We start from the raw sequence: 15,577 nt of genomic DNA on the forward strand, positions 1-15,577 counted from the left end.
GGAGTTTTCATCACATGGATCTTCAACCCCTAACCAATCACAGCCTTTGTTCCTGTTTGTAATATGTCAACAACTCAAAACAAAATTCGGCAAAGAAAATAAAAAGATGAACAATTTAACAACGATTTTCCTGCTAGGTTGTTTGCCTTAGTGTCTGAGAGATTGATCTTCAATCACTGGCGATTATAGCACAATAATGGAGGGGCTGGTAACTGCTCCAGATTAAATCAGCTAACGCAACACAGGCCAAAAACTGAATGTGAGACAGCTCAGTCCCACTCTGTATTCACATTCAGTAAAACCATCAGACAAGCTGGTAGAGTCAATTCGAGAGGAAACTGTCAGCGAGACTAACAACCATCAAGGTTATTATCTAATTGTGTTTGTGTGAATTCCTCTGACATGAATTTAAGACTCACAATAATTTCTCATTTGAGTTTTTTGCAACAACTCATATTTCAGAGTTTCGGACCAGCAATAGCAGGGGTTCGCTGTCTACACTGATGTAGCAATGACCTGTTGCAGCCTGTGGGTGGGATTGGAAGTTGGTTCAAGGCAAAGGTTTCAACGTATAAACAATCACACCGCCCGGCAATCACCTTGTTAAAGGCAATTGCTGGTTAAACAGGTAATGAGCACTGATTATCCCATTTAAATAGAATAAAAAGATACAGCTGGAACACTTTGTGTGGAAGCTACTTGGAAGTCAGTAGCACTGAGTTGTTGTCTTGAAAATAAACCAGCTTGAACCAAAAGACCAGCCTGGATTAATTCTTCCACCACAACCTCTTATTGTGAGTAACATGGTAGCAGGGGATGAGCTTTAAGCTTTGTTGATTGATTGCCGTATATGAAGATTTTTGTCTCAGTCCTCTGAGGGAAAAGAAGTGTACTGTTGCTGACAATTTAAGTTACGGAGTGGCGGAAGGACGGTGCAAAATCACAAGCTTTGACTATCCACCAATTTTTTTTCTGACTCTGAACCTTATCAGCAATGGAAGGCTGAAGTGGAAATGTGGACCCAGGTTACTTCTATACCCTGGAAGAAGCAAGGTATGGCTTTGGTGTTATCATTACCAGCCAAAAGTAAGATAAGGAGTAAAGTATTTTCAGAGTGGAAAGTGGATGATTTGGATCATAAAGAGGGATTGAACCTTCTGTTACAATTTTTGGATAAATTTGACAAAAAGAATGAATTATTGGAAGCGTATGAAGCTTGGATGATCTTTGATAGGTTTAGGAAATCAGATGATCAGTCCATGGAAGAATATATCATGGATTTTGATAAATGGTACAGGAGACTACAGAGATTTGAGCTTGAAATTCCAGAATTGGTATTGGCATTTAAATTACTGGACTGTACTCGCATTTCCCATGTTGATAGTCTTTTAGTACTAACAGGGGTTCAGTTCTGGGGGACAGAATCTCTCTTGGCTCAAATGGCTGCTGCTCTAAAAAGATTTCTGGGGAAACAGTTGTTCCTTGCCACTTATTTAACAAATGTGAACAACTATGCTATATAACAAAGGATAGAGGATTCAATGGTGGCTGAATTTTGAGGTTGACCAAATATTAGCCGAAGATTCCAGTAAAAAGATGGAGTTAATAACAAGAGGCCTGAAAATGGTTGTAACACTAGCCAATTTGAGAGTCGGGACAAGAAGAGTGTCTGGGACAGTGACCGTAAGCGTTTTAAACCCAAAAAATGCACAGGGAATGGTTAATTGGTGTGATTCCCAGTATCATTATGCAATGAACTGCCCACAATGAAGGAATCGTGTTTTTGAAGTGACCCACGAAACGGATTCATATGAAAATGATGGTGACTGCCATTATGGAATTGTATTGATCAGAGTTTGATGGTTATCTTGATGGTAGATTCCTTCAACTGTACAGTTCTGGACAGTGGTTGCACTTCTACGATGTGTGGCATGGACTGGCTTGACTGCTATCTGGAGTCTCTCGATGAGGCAGACCGGCGGAAGGTCAAGGAGTATGAAAGCTCTGCTTGCTTCAGGTTCGGAGATGACAATATATTAACATCCTCCAAATGGGTGGCCCTCCCTTGTAAGATAGCAGAGATCAATCTGTTTATCAGTACTGATGTGGTTTCTAGCGAGATACCACTATTGTTGAGTCAGTCTGCGATGAAGGCGGCTCAGATGACAAGAGATATGAAGAATGATAGAGCAGTCATGTTTGGGATAAAATGTGGATCTACATTTTACTCGGTCAGGCCATTACTGCTTGCCACTAAGGAAGCCAGAGATTTCTCATCAAAAAGTTCATGAAGTTTCGTTAACTACTGAGAATAAGAATTTGGTGGACAAAAAGATCATTTGGAAAATACATACACAGTTTGCACATCCGGCACCACAGAAACTGAAGACTCTACTTCAAGATGTGGGAGTGGTCGATAAAGGATCTGATGATCTTATTGAACAAATCAGTGTGAAATTTGCCTTAAATATCCCAAGGCACCACCGCGTCCTGTTGTGAATTTGCCACTAGCCAGGGAATTTAATGATGCAGTGGCAATGGACTTGAAAGTTTGGGACAAGGATAGGGTTTTTTTTAACTACACCTCATAGATATGGCAACCAGATTTAGCCTATCCACTGTGATACATAGTAAAGACAAAAGGACCATTATCGATGAGAAATGGGTAGGAACAGGATTAGGAACACCAACAAAGTTCCTCACAGATAATGGTGGGGAATTCACCAATGAGGAATTCCAAGATGTGTGTGAAAATTTAAACATAGTTATGCACATTGCAGCTGAGAGCCTGTTTAGTAATGGTCTTTGTAAAAGAAACTATGCAGTAATAGGTGAATTGTTACATAAAATATTAGCTGATCAACCAGATTGTAAATTGCAAACGGCGCTAGCATGGGCAGTGCATGCAAAGAACTCTCTGCAAATGGTTGCGGGGTGGAGGTGGGTACAGTCCCTACCAGTTGGTGTATGGAAGAAATCCGAAGTTACCTTCAGTGTTGCCAGGTGCTCCCCATGCTCTCGAAGCGACTAGCATTAGCTCCACCTTTTTCTGCTCATATGAATGCTTTGCATGTGGGCAGAAAAGCTTTCATTAAAGCTGAGGTTTCGGAGAAAATTCGGTGGGCCCTACGGCACTGCACAAGACCATCGGGAATACAGTTTAGACAAGGAGACATGGTATATTATAAAAGGGAAGGCCAGGCCAGAGGGTAAAGGACCTGGCACGGTAATAGGGACTAATGGTAAAGTAGTAATTGTGCAACGTGGCAATCAAACTGTTAGGGTACATTCTTCACGGTTAATTGGTACTGACTACACCTTTACAAAGGGCAACTACCTAAAGTAGGAACAAAGGTAACATACATGCCAGAAGGGACCAGTGTGTGGAGGGATGCCACCATCATAGGGAGAGCAGGAAAGGCCACTGGTAAATACAAACATCGGCTAAATGTGCAGGATGAAGGACAGGAGGCAAGACCTATCAATTGGCAAACCGAGGTAAAGATACAGAAACCCAGAATGCGCAGTATGAGTTCTGACAGTGGACCAGAAAGTGGTCGTGACCCTAGAAAAAAATCAGACTTGCAAGCAGGGTTCTGCTCACACAGGAGAAAGATCATATATAGTAGCAGCCCAGAAAGGGAGAGGAATGTGAGTGGAGGCCGTAGCTTAACAAGAATGAGGACTAGAGAGCAAACTAGCAATCTCAATAGAAGTAGAAGTCCTTATGTCCGAGAGATTCTAGAAGCTGCTAATAAATTGGAAAATAAGCTGATAAAGGAAGCCAAACGGAAAATGTTAGAAAGTTGGAAGGAATTTGGGGTATATTCTGAAATACCTGACAGAGGACAGCCAGCTTTATCTCTCAGATGGATCTGTACAAATAAAGGTACTCCTTATAAGGCCAAAGCGAGATTAGTAGCCCTTTGAAGAGACACTAGGAGATCAGGATGTCAGACTGGACTCGCCTACTGCAGGGAAAGTGAGTTTGAAGATTTTTTTTTATAGCTATTTTAATACCCTATTCCTGGGAGTGCAAATTAACTGATGTAAAGGCTGCGTTTTTACGGGGAGAGAAGTATCAAAGGGAAGCTTTTTTGAAACCACCCAAAGAAGCCAGGGATGTAGAAGGAAAGCTACAGAAATGGAACAAATGTGTTTATGGGTTGAATGATGCATCAAGAGTTTGGTATTTTTCCACGAGGTTTGTGCTGTTGAAAACAGGTTGCATTCAGTTAAAGGCAGAACCCGTGATGTTCCACTGGTACCATAAGGAGAAACTAACTGGAATCTTTATCATGCATGTTGATGATTTCCTGTGGGGAGGATCTGTAGAATTTGAACAATGGGTAATAGAGAAGATAAAGAAGGAATTCCAGGTCTGAAGTCAGGCTCCAGGGGCCTTTAAATACATAGGTTTAGACATTAAGCAGAGCAAGTTAGGAGTGACATTGAATCAACAATCTTATCTAGAAAATGTTAATTATATCCCAATAACTTGTGCTGGTCCTCACAAAAAGAGGATCCTGCTACCAAGGAAGAAACGGAGTTGAGAAGCTTGATTGGGCAGTTGAGCTGGTTGTGCTCTCAGGCTAGGCCTGATGCTAGTTATGATGTGTTGGAGCTGAGTACCACGATAAAACATGCTACAGTTGAGCAAGTTCTGAGAGCAAATAAAACACTAAAAAAAATTAAATTCTGAGATGTGTGCTGTAGTTTCCAGCCTTGGGTGATCCAGAAGATATAAGGTTGGTCATTTTTAGCAATGCTTCACATGCCAATCTTCCAGGTTGCACTCTAGCACTAGCACAGCACGGTTTATCATATTCTTGGTGGGAAAGAATGATAAATGTTGCCCACTGGCTTGGGAGGCCAAGAAAATAAAAAGGGTAGTGAAAAGCTCCTTAGCTGCTGATACGCTAGCTTTTGTGGAAGCATTAGATTATGGGGGTTTAATTATCCAACATACTGACAGAAATATTATATAAGGGGCAATGTGGGAAACGTTTGCCCATAGAATGTTATGTTCATAACCGGTCTCTTTGGGACAATGTTCCTTCCACTAAAAGTGTCACTGAAAAAAGGCTAAGAATAGACCTAGCCAGCACAAAAGAAATGTTAGAGAGAAGAAAGATCTCTAAGATAAAATGGGTTGACACAAGTCACCAACTATCAGACTGTTTTACAAAGAGAAGTGCCTACTCTAAGAAATTATTAAATGTATTGGAAGAGGGATGTCTTATGTTATAATGGCGCAATGGGAAAAAAATAACTTTTTTTGTTTTATAATTGTTTAGATATAAACAAAAAACTACTGCAGATGCTGGAAATCCAAAACAAAAACAGAATTACCTGGAAAAACTCAGCAGGCCTGGCAGCATTGGCGGAGAAGAAAAGAGTCGATGTTTCGAGTCCTCATGACCCTTCAACAGAACTGAGTATAGTTAGGAGAGGGGTGAAATATAAGCTGGTTTAAGGTGGGGGTGGGGGGGGTGGGGGGTGGGGGAGAGAAGTTGAGGGGGGGGTGGTTGTAGGGACAAGCAAGCAGTGATAGGAGCAGATAATCAAAAGATGTCACAGACAAAAGGATCAAAGAGGTGTTGAAGGTGGTGATATTATCTAAGAAAATGTGCTAATTAAGAATGGATGGCAGGACACTCAAGGTACAGCTCTAGTGGGGGGTGGGGTGGAAAGACTGACAAGGTATTAGTTGTAGATTTTAAAATAATGGAAATAGGTGGGAAAAGAAAAATCTATATAAATTATTGAAAAAAACAAAAGGGAGGGGGAAGTAACGGGGTGGGGATGGGGGGAAGGGAGTTTAAGATCTAAAGTTGTTGAATTCAATATTCAGCCCGGAAGGCTGTAAAGTGCCTAGTCGGAAGATGAGGTGCTGTTCCTCCAGTTTGCGCTGGGCTTCACTGGAACAATGCAGCAAGCCAAGGACAGACGTGTGGGCAAGAGAGCAGGGTGGAGTGTTAAAATGGCAAGCAACAGGGAGGTTTGGGTCTTTCTTGCGGACAGACCGCAGGTGTTCTGCAAAGCGGTCGCCCAGTTTGCGTTTGGCCTCTCCAATGTAGAGGAGACCGCATTGGGAGCAACGAATGCAGTAGACTAAGTTAGGGGAAATGCAAGTGAAATGCTGCTTCACTTGAAAGGAGTGTTTGGGCCCTTGGACGGTGAGGAGAGAGGAAGTGAAGGGGCAGGTGTTGCATCTTCTGCGTGGGCATGGGGAGGTGCCATAGGTGGGGGTTGAGGAGTAGGGGGTGATGGAGGAGTGGACCAGGGTGTCCCGGAGGGAACGATCCCTACAGAATGCCGCCAGGGGGGGTGAAGGGAAGATGTGTTTGGTGGTGGCATCATGCTGGAGTTGGCGGAAATGGCGGAGGATGATCCTTTGAATGCGGAGGCTGGTGGGGTGATAAGTGAGGACAAGGGGGACCCTATCATGTTTCTGAGAGGGAGGAGAAGGCGTGAGGGCGGATGCGCGGGAGATGGGCTGGACACGGTTGAGGGCCCTGTCAACGACCGTGGGTGGAAAACCTCGGTTAAGGAAGAAGGAGGACATGTCAGAGGAGCTGTTTTTGAAGGTAGCGTCATCAGAACAGATGCGACGGAGGCGAAGGAACTGAGAGAATGGGATGGAGTCCTTACAGGAAGCGGGGTGTGAGGAGCTGTAGTCGAGGTAGCTGTGGGATTCGGTAGGCTTGTAATGGATATTGGTGGACAGTCTATCATCAGAAATTGAGACAGAGAGGTCAAGGAAGGGAAGGGAAGTGTCAGAGATGGACCATGTGAAAATGATGGAGGGGTGGAGATTGGAAGCATAATTAATAAATTTTTAGGTCCAGACGAGAGCATGAAGCCGCACCGAAGTAATCATCGATGTACCGGAGAAAAAGAGTTGTGGGAGGGGGCCGGAGTAGGACTGGAACAAGGAATGTTCCACATACCCCATAAAGAGACAGGCATAGCTGGGGCCCATGCGGGTACCCATAGCCACACCTTTTATTTGGAGGAAGTGAGAGGAGTTAAAGGAGAAATTGTTCAGTGTGAGAACAAGTTCAGCCAGATGGAGGAGAGTAGTGGTGGATGGGGATTGTTCGGGCCTCTGTTCAAGGAAGAAGCTAAGGGCCCTCAGACCATCCTGGTGGGGGATGGAGGTGTAGAGGGATTGGACGTCCATGGTGAAGAGGAAGCGGTTGGGGCCAGGGAACTGGAAATTGTTGATGTGACGTAAGGTGTCAGAGGAATCACGGATGTAGGTGGGAAGGGACTGGACAAGGGGAGAGAGAAGGGAGTCAAGATAACGAGAAATGAGTTCCGTGGGGCAGGAACAGGCTGACACGATCGGTCTGCCGGGACAGTTCTGTTTGTGGATTTTGGGTAGGAGGTAGAAGCGGGCCGTCCAAGGTTGGGCGACTATCAGGTTGGAAGCTGTGGGAGGAAGATCTCCAGAGGAGATGAGGTCAGTGACAGTCCTGGAAACAATGGCTTGATGTTCAGTGGTGGGGTCATGGTCCAGGGAGAGGTAGGAGGAAGTGTCTGCAAGTTGACGCTCAGCCTCCGCGAGGTAGAGGTCAGTGCGCCAGACAACAACAGTACCACCCTTGTCAGCGGGTTTGATGACAATGTTGGGATTGGACCTGAGAGAATGGAGTGCAGTAAGTTCAGAGAGAGACAGATTAGAATGGGTGAGAGGAGCAGAGAAATTGAGACGGCTAGATTGTTTAGATATATTTGGTAAAGGATATACAGGAACTATAGATGAGGAAATATGTGACATTATCTCTTTTAATGTGCTTTAAGTTTTTTTTCAAAGTTTACAAAAGAGAAGAGGAAACCTGTCAATGTATAAATAATCACACTGCCCAGCAATCACCTGGTTAAAGCCAATTGCTAGTTAAACAGGTGATGGGCATTGATTATCCTATCTAAACAGAATAAAAAGATACAGCTGGAACACTTTGTGTAGAAGCTACTTGGAAGTCAGTAGCACTCAGGAATTGTCGTCTTGAAAATGAACCAGCTTGAACCAAAACACCAACCTGGATTAATTCTTCCACCACAACCACTTATTGTGAGTAACAAAGGGTCCATTCTGCTTTTTACCAGCACACATACCATCTCACTAAGTATTCATCATTTCCATTAATGGCTAATAAGTGACAAGCAACATTCGTGCCACACAAGTGCCAGGCAATGACCATCTCCAACAAGAGAGAATCTAACCATCTCCCCAGCCATCACTGAATCCCCCACTATCTACATCCTGGGGGTTACTATTGACCAGAAACTGAACTGGACTAGCCATATAAATACTGTGGCTACAAGAGCAGGTCAGAGGTGAGGAATCCTGTGGTGAGTAACTCACCTCCTGACTCTAAGGTTGCCAATTCTAGCTGGGCATATTCTGGGAGACATGGGTGAAAGTGATGTCACAGTACAGGCTAGTTGAGCCACATGGGCCTCTCTCTGTGCCGTATATTTTATATCGATCAATGTAATACATGTGAGATTGGCAGCTATAAAGACTCAGTGGAAAGCAGCTGCAGGCTCTGCTCCACCCAGCTTTTCCATCAAGCTGGTCACCCGGTCTTGAGTCACATTGGCTGTTTCCATCGACTGTGAGCAGTGAGTGTGATACTGAGTGAGAGGGAGTGAACCTGTCTGCACTAAATTCTGCTACTGAGTCTGAACATTTCCTTTCTCTGCCAGTGGCTCTCGGGGGACAGAAACCCGCAGCACACCACAGTCTGCCCGGACACCACCACTTCAATCCGACACTAATTAATACCATTAATAACACTAAATAATCACTATACCAACATCCGACCAGTCTCACCTGAGCCGAACCTGGGCTCACAATCAGCTCCTGTTCTTCCAGCTCTGCAACCTGAATGGGCATTGCCTCAACTGACTGAAGCACTGATCATCCACCATCCTCAGTCAGCTTTTCCATGGGGAAGTAGGTTCCTGGCGTAGGGAAGATCAGTGAGTACCTGAACACAGGCTATGATTGGCTGATAGCTGGTCCCTAACATAGGGAAGATCCGGTGGTACCCGAGCACAAGCTCTGATTGGCTAGCAATCTGTCCTGGCTGTCTGGCGGATCAGTTGGTACCAGACCGCAGGCTGTGATTGGCTACCAGCCGTTGCCGGGAGCCTTGATCAATCACCTGTCCACTTGCCAACCAATCATGCTCCCAGAATGATTTGTGTGGCCACAGGAGATTGAGGCCGATTCCGGCTGGTTCCTGGCCATTCCAGGAGGGTTGGCAACCCTACCTGACTCCCCAAAGCCTGTCCACCATCTACATGTCACAAGTCAGGAGAGTGATGGAATATTCCCCACTTGCCTGGATGAGTGCAGCTCCCACAACACTCAATAAGCTGCACACCATCCAGGACAAAGCAGCCCGAATGATTGACTCCCCTTCCACAAACATTGTCTCTCTCCACCACTGACGCACAGTGGCAGCAGTGTGTACCATCTACAAGGTGCACTGCAGGAATTCACCAAGGCTCCTTCAACAGCACCTTCCAAACCCACAACCACTACCATCTAGAAGGACAAGGGCAGCAGATAGATGGGAACACCACCACCTGCAAGTTCCCCTCCAAGCCACTCACCATCCTGACTTGGAAATATATCGGCCGTTCCTTCACTGTCGCTGGGTCAGAATCCTGGAACTCCCTCCCTAACAGCACTGTGGGTGTACCTACACCACATGGACTGCAGCAGTTCAAGAAGGCAGCTCACCACCACCTTTTCAAGGTCATCTAGGGATGGGCAATAAATGCTGGCCCAGCCAGTGAAGCCCATATCCCGTAAATGAATTTAAAAAAAAAATTCACTGTCCATGCAGGTGGGATCATTCGCATGAGGAACAGAAGTGCACAGGCATTTGAGGGTCTTACACCTGAACAAAACAAGTTGTGTAGGTATGAGGGTGAATTGACTAAATTGGGGAAGTAGATTAAAAGATTTGATGACTGATAGGCAATGGAGAACATTTAAAGAATTAAGTTGAGTACTCCAAGGCAATGCCTTGACCAATCACCTGTCCACTTGCCAACCAATCAGCGCTCTCTCCCCATGCAGTGTAAATTGTTGTTCCCTTTAGAATTGGTATTCTTGCGATTGTCTTGCTGAGTGCAAGATGAAAAGCTTCACCAAAATGTCTCCTTTTACAACAATGCTAAATAATTAATTCATAATTTGCAACAAATATATATTCCCTGAAGAAATAAAAACACTTCAGGAAAAGTAATCCAATTGTGCCTAACAATCAAATTTACAGATAGCATTAGATTAAAAAAAGAGGTTTATAATGTTGCCAAAAAGAATAGTTACACTGAAGATTGGGAGGATTTTAGAATTCAGCAATGGAGGACCAAGAAACTGATATAGGAAGAGAAGAAAGAATATGAGAGTAAACTAGCATACATAAAAATTATTGCACAAAATCAGAAAATGCTGGAAAACTCAGCAGGCCTGGCAGCTTCTCTGGAGAGAGAAACAGAGTTAATGTTTCGAACCCGTACGACCCTCCTTCAGAGCTAAAGAGAAGTAGAAATGTGATGAAATTCACACTGTTCAAGGGCAGGGGGTGCGGGAAGTTGGATAGAAGGTAAGCAATATGTGGGGGCAAAGGAGAGATTGACAAAGATGTCGTGAACTAAAAGACAAAGGGAGTGTTAATGGTAGTGGGAAGGACTAAAAAGATGCTGATAGTGGCGTAAAGGTACGAAAGCAGAATGTGATAATAGCAGAACAAGGGTAGCATTGTGGTGAAAGAACAACAATATTGCAAGAAAAAATTGCAAAGAGTTTATACAAGTATGTAAATTATTGAAAATGTGTGCCCCTAAGAGGCAAAGAAAGGAGAAATCTGAAAATGCAGGAAATACTCAGCAGGTCAGGCAGTACATGTGGAGAGAAACAGAGTTAATGGACTGAATTTTCCCAGAATTGCACTAAGTGCAGTAGCGGGCGGGTAAAATGGAGTCCTACCCACTGATGAAAATGGCGGGTTTTCATGCCATAAGTTTCCGAGTCTGCCTCATTATTTATTCACTACTGCGAAACACGCCGTTTCTATGGCGAGCAGACTCTCATTCGCCCGCTCGCCATCACCCCCCTGTTGCATCACGCCAGCCGCCATCTTTAAAAGGCAGCCACCAGCAAAGTGCTCATCGCCACCAGCTCACCACCGCTGTCCGAGAGACATGGTCTGCAAAGGAAAAAGGATGTAGCCCCCCGCTTCAACAACGGGTCCCTCGAGCGACTGCTGGGTGCCGTGGAGGCCACTGGAAGGTGCTCTACCCCCCCCACTCTGACCGCAGGATGGGCAGCAAAGTCACCAACCTGGCTTCGGAGGTAGTGGCAACAGTGGTCAGCGCCAATGCCCTTCAGAGGAGGGCAGCCACCCAGTGCCACAAGGGGATGAATGATCTCCTCTGTTCCGCCAGGGTAAGTCACTCATCTCATCACTCACAACTCACACACTCACAAACCCATCACACATCCACAGGGCCCTCACTCACTGCCAGTTCAAGAGACATCACCATTCACTCTTTCACTCACCGTCATTGTCCTCATCCTGTCCATGGGACCACTCACCACCCACACAGGCCAGGTATACTTATCATCTGGCCTGGCAGGCATCCTGATACACTCCCCCTATCTCTATTCATGCAGGACAAACTGGCTCACAACAGGAGGGAAAGGTTGCAGACAGGTGGAGGGATGCCGAAATTCACGGACTTTGAAAACAGAGCCATCCAGCTGGCTGGTGATGACCGGGACCGGTCCTGCGCTGATGGTGAGGTCGGCGCTGCTCTACCAAGTGAGGATCCAGCAGTGCAACATCCATCAGACAACCTGTGAGTGATGTGTCCTGTTTCACAGCCCACTGCCATGCACTAATTATCTCTCCTCGCTTTCACAGGCACATCTTCCAAACAGCAGACAGAGTACATGACCCAGGGCCTCCAACAAGCTCTGAAGAAACCTCTGAAGAGGAATCTGAAGGCACCCTCCCTGAACTCCCATCACAGCACTCACCCACACCCTCCACCAGCACAGAGACACACACCTCGGTGGGACCTAGCTTTAGAGTAGCCCCGGGATCACAATCTGGTGAGCACATCGCACTGTCTGATCCACAGCAGGCGGAGGCAGGGATTTCCCAGGTCCCTGGCACTCGGAGGACTGCTGGAGGCCAGAACGTTGCTGAGTCTGAGTCAGATGATGAGCCTCTGGACTCAGTCATGTCACAGTTGCTGGAGCTGCAAAGGCAAGCTCGGGAACATCAGGAAGGGATGTCCGCTGCCCTCAGGTTGCAAGGCACGATGGATGGAGCTGAGGTGATAGCGCCGGCATTGCAACACACCGAGGTCAACACTGGCAGGATGGCGGCCGCCATGGAGACCTTGGTCCAGGATGTCACTCCTGCACTGCTGCACGTGCTCAGCTCCATTGCTGATGCCATGGTTGGCCTCCAACAGTGTGTACACGAGTGGGGTGCTGGGCAGCTCGATCTAACTCCAGCTACCCCTTCCGACCACGGAGTCAGCCTGGGGTCCTCAGGTGCCCATAGGGAGGGGGATCAGCAGGTGCACATCCCAGGGCCATTCACCCAGGTGACTCCGAGAGTATCTGACCCATCTGAATCTCCTCTTCCTGTGACTTCCGCAGGTCCAGCTCCACAGGCCGAGGAGGGTACCACTGCCACACAGCAGGACCCTGAAAGCAGGCCGGGGCCCTCCAGGTCTCGGCCCTCCAGAAGACGCCTGCCAAAGTCATCACAGACAGGGCGTCACAGTGAGCAGGCTGCCTCCACCTCTGCTGTGGATGTTGGGGGAGCACCAAGACATAGCGGCAGGGTGAGGAAAGTTAAGGAGAATTAGCTGCACAGCCTGGGCACGGGTGTTAATCACTTGTACATAATGTTCACTATTGTCAATAAACTCCCAAGAATGTCTCCCTGCCTATGGCTCCTGGTTCTGATGAGCAGTGTTCTTGTCACTCAGATGTGAAACCTTTCACACAAGATAAAGGCAGGTGTCCCAGTCCAGGGCCTCTTCCCTGTGCTCTGTGCAGCCTTCAGACCACATTAATGGTCCAGCCTCACACTCCCTGGAAACATTACTGATTCCTGCACCTCGGCAGTGCTGGTCATTGCTGCCAGAATGCAGGGGGCAGGTGCCACAGAGTTCTCTCATACTCTCTGTGTGCTCTCAGCACCTTTCAGGTGGGGCTGGCCCCCATCACACCAGCATCTGTGACCAGTGATGCTGTGCACCAGCTCCTGAAGGGCTGAGGTGCTGAAGGCGGACACAGCATCAGATGCATCTAAAGTTTCATAGCTGTGTCTCTGAGATGGCCCTGATCATGGAGCGCAAGCGAGCTGCCCTCGACCAGACAGGAGTCAGACATTCTCAGAGGCTATGTGAAGATCTATGGAGTGTCCTCACTGCATGTTGCCATCATCCTCCTGCGATCAAGCTACCATTAGGACCTCCACTACATCTCCATGACAGGAGCATTCTCGCAGAGGGTATTCGCACTGCCATAAGCCAGACTGGAGTTAAACGTTCACAACTGTGATGTGAGGAGGATCTGTGGGGTCTCCTCACTGCAGGTCGTCATCATCCTGCACAAATCTGGCAGCTATGAGGGCCTCTCAAGTGTGCCTGCCTTGTCTAGCCATTATGAGAGCCTCATTCCCGTCATCGTCACCACCGAGGACCCCCTCACCCTCATCCCCGTCAGCATCCTCCTCATTGGAAGAGACATGCAGCTCCACCATCTCCTCCTCAGTCAGCTCATCTCCCCTTTGCAGTGCCAGGTTGTAAAGGGCACAGCAGACGATGATGATGTGTGACACCCTCTGTGGACTGTATTGCAGGGCTCCACCAGACCGGTCCAGGCACCAGAACATTATCTTCAGCATCCCGATGGTCTGCTCCACCAAGTTGCGAGCTGCTGTGTGAGCCTCATTATAGCATCACTCTGCTGCAATCTGAGGCCACCACATGGGTGTCATCAGCCACGGCCTCTGCGGGTAGCCCTTGTCCCCAAGGAGACATCCCTGCAGCCTCTGTGGACCCTGGAAGACTGCAGGGATCTGCGAGCGACTCAGGGTGTAGGTGTCATGCACACTCCCTGGAAACCGTGCGCATACCTGCAGGATGTGTTTCTGGTGGTCGCACACCAGCTGCACATTCAGTGAGTGGAAGCCCTTATGGTTAATGAAGTCCACTGAATGTAGCAATGGAGACCTGAGCGCCACATGAGTGCAGTCAATCACACCCTGCACCTGTGGGAATCCCAAGAACAGGGCGAATCCAATAGCCCTTGCATCCTGTCTGTCCCGGTCCCGGGCAAAATGCACAAAGTTGTGTGCCATGGAGAAGATGGCATCTGTAACCTCATGGATGCATTTGTGGGTGGCAGATTGTGAAATCCTACAGAGGTCACCTGTGGAGCCCTGAAAGGAGCCACTGGCATAGAAATTGAGCGCCTCAGTCACTTTCACAGCCACTGGCAGTGGATGCCCTCCATGTCCCCTTGGCACCAGGTCCTGCAGTAAGTGGCAAATGTGAGCCACCAGGTTCCTAGACATGTGCAGTCAATGGTAACACCGGTTCTCAGTCATCTGCAGGAATGGCAGGCGGTGTCTATAGACCCTGGGTGTCGCTAGGCACCGACCAGCCACGGCTCCCTGTCGCTCCTGGGCAATGTGTGCGGGAGCCCCTGCTGCCCCTTCTTCCTAAGGTTGCTGCTCCTGCCTTTGTGCAGCCAGGTGCCTCAGTCACTCTCTCCCCCGTCTTCTGTGCTCTCTGTAGGCCATCAGGCATACAGCCAGGTCACCAGGATCCATGATCCTGACGTGGTCCTCCTGCAGCATGAGAGAGAGACGTGGTTATCATGGCTGTACTTAGCACCTTTCCTGGCCCTGTGTGACCGCCCCTTAATGCTTCCCGGAGAGTGCTGGTCACCCCTCGGGTGGCCAGAGATGAGTGCACTGCATGGTGCCCTGTCAACCTGCGACATGGGGGACACTGGTCCAAACCGGGATGCTGAGTTTGCAAGGGGCTGTGAGCACCTCCAGCAGTGATGTTACATGGCCAGTGTTGGGAGGAGATTGTTCAACATGTGTAGTCCAGCAGAGTGGTGGCAGCCTCGAAGTCTGTGCCAGGGGGGTGGAGGGTTGGTTGGGGGCGGGGGGTGAGGTATGGAGTGCTTGGTGGCCCTTTGCTACCTCCGTGTTGCTTGCATGGGTGGGCAGGCTGGGAGCCCGACCCCAATCATATCACTGTGGCTGCGCCTGATCTGTCTCAGTTGCAGGGGCCTGGTCAGTTTATACAGGGGGTGTCCCTAACACGTGGCCACTTCCCTCACTTACCCTGACCTCCACCTCGATTGCCTGTGCACGGGATGCAGCGACAGGGCAGCAGTTGACCCCCCCTGCCCTCAGCAGTCGCCTCCGAGACTAGTCAGCACTTCCTCCCCAGACATCCCCACCATCAGCAGTCACCTGTGGGGCCAGGTATCCCCCCGCCCCCC

At 47.9% G+C, this 15,577-nt stretch overlaps 1 protein-coding gene across 9 annotated transcripts in view; it reads right to left on the reverse strand.

Annotated features, from left to right (window-relative positions):
• The window catches only part of serpinf2b (serpin peptidase inhibitor, clade F (alpha-2 antiplasmin, pigment epithelium derived factor), member 2b), a 99,240-nt gene that overhangs the window by 2,188 nt on the left and 81,475 nt on the right, over window positions 1-15,577 (reverse strand). The gene's annotated exons all lie outside the window — the stretch shown is intronic.

This window comes from Cetorhinus maximus, chromosome 9 (assembly GCF_964194155.1).
Source record: "Cetorhinus maximus chromosome 9, sCetMax3.hap1.1, whole genome shotgun sequence".
In the NCBI taxonomy this organism is placed as follows: domain Eukaryota; kingdom Metazoa; phylum Chordata; class Chondrichthyes; order Lamniformes; family Cetorhinidae; genus Cetorhinus; species Cetorhinus maximus.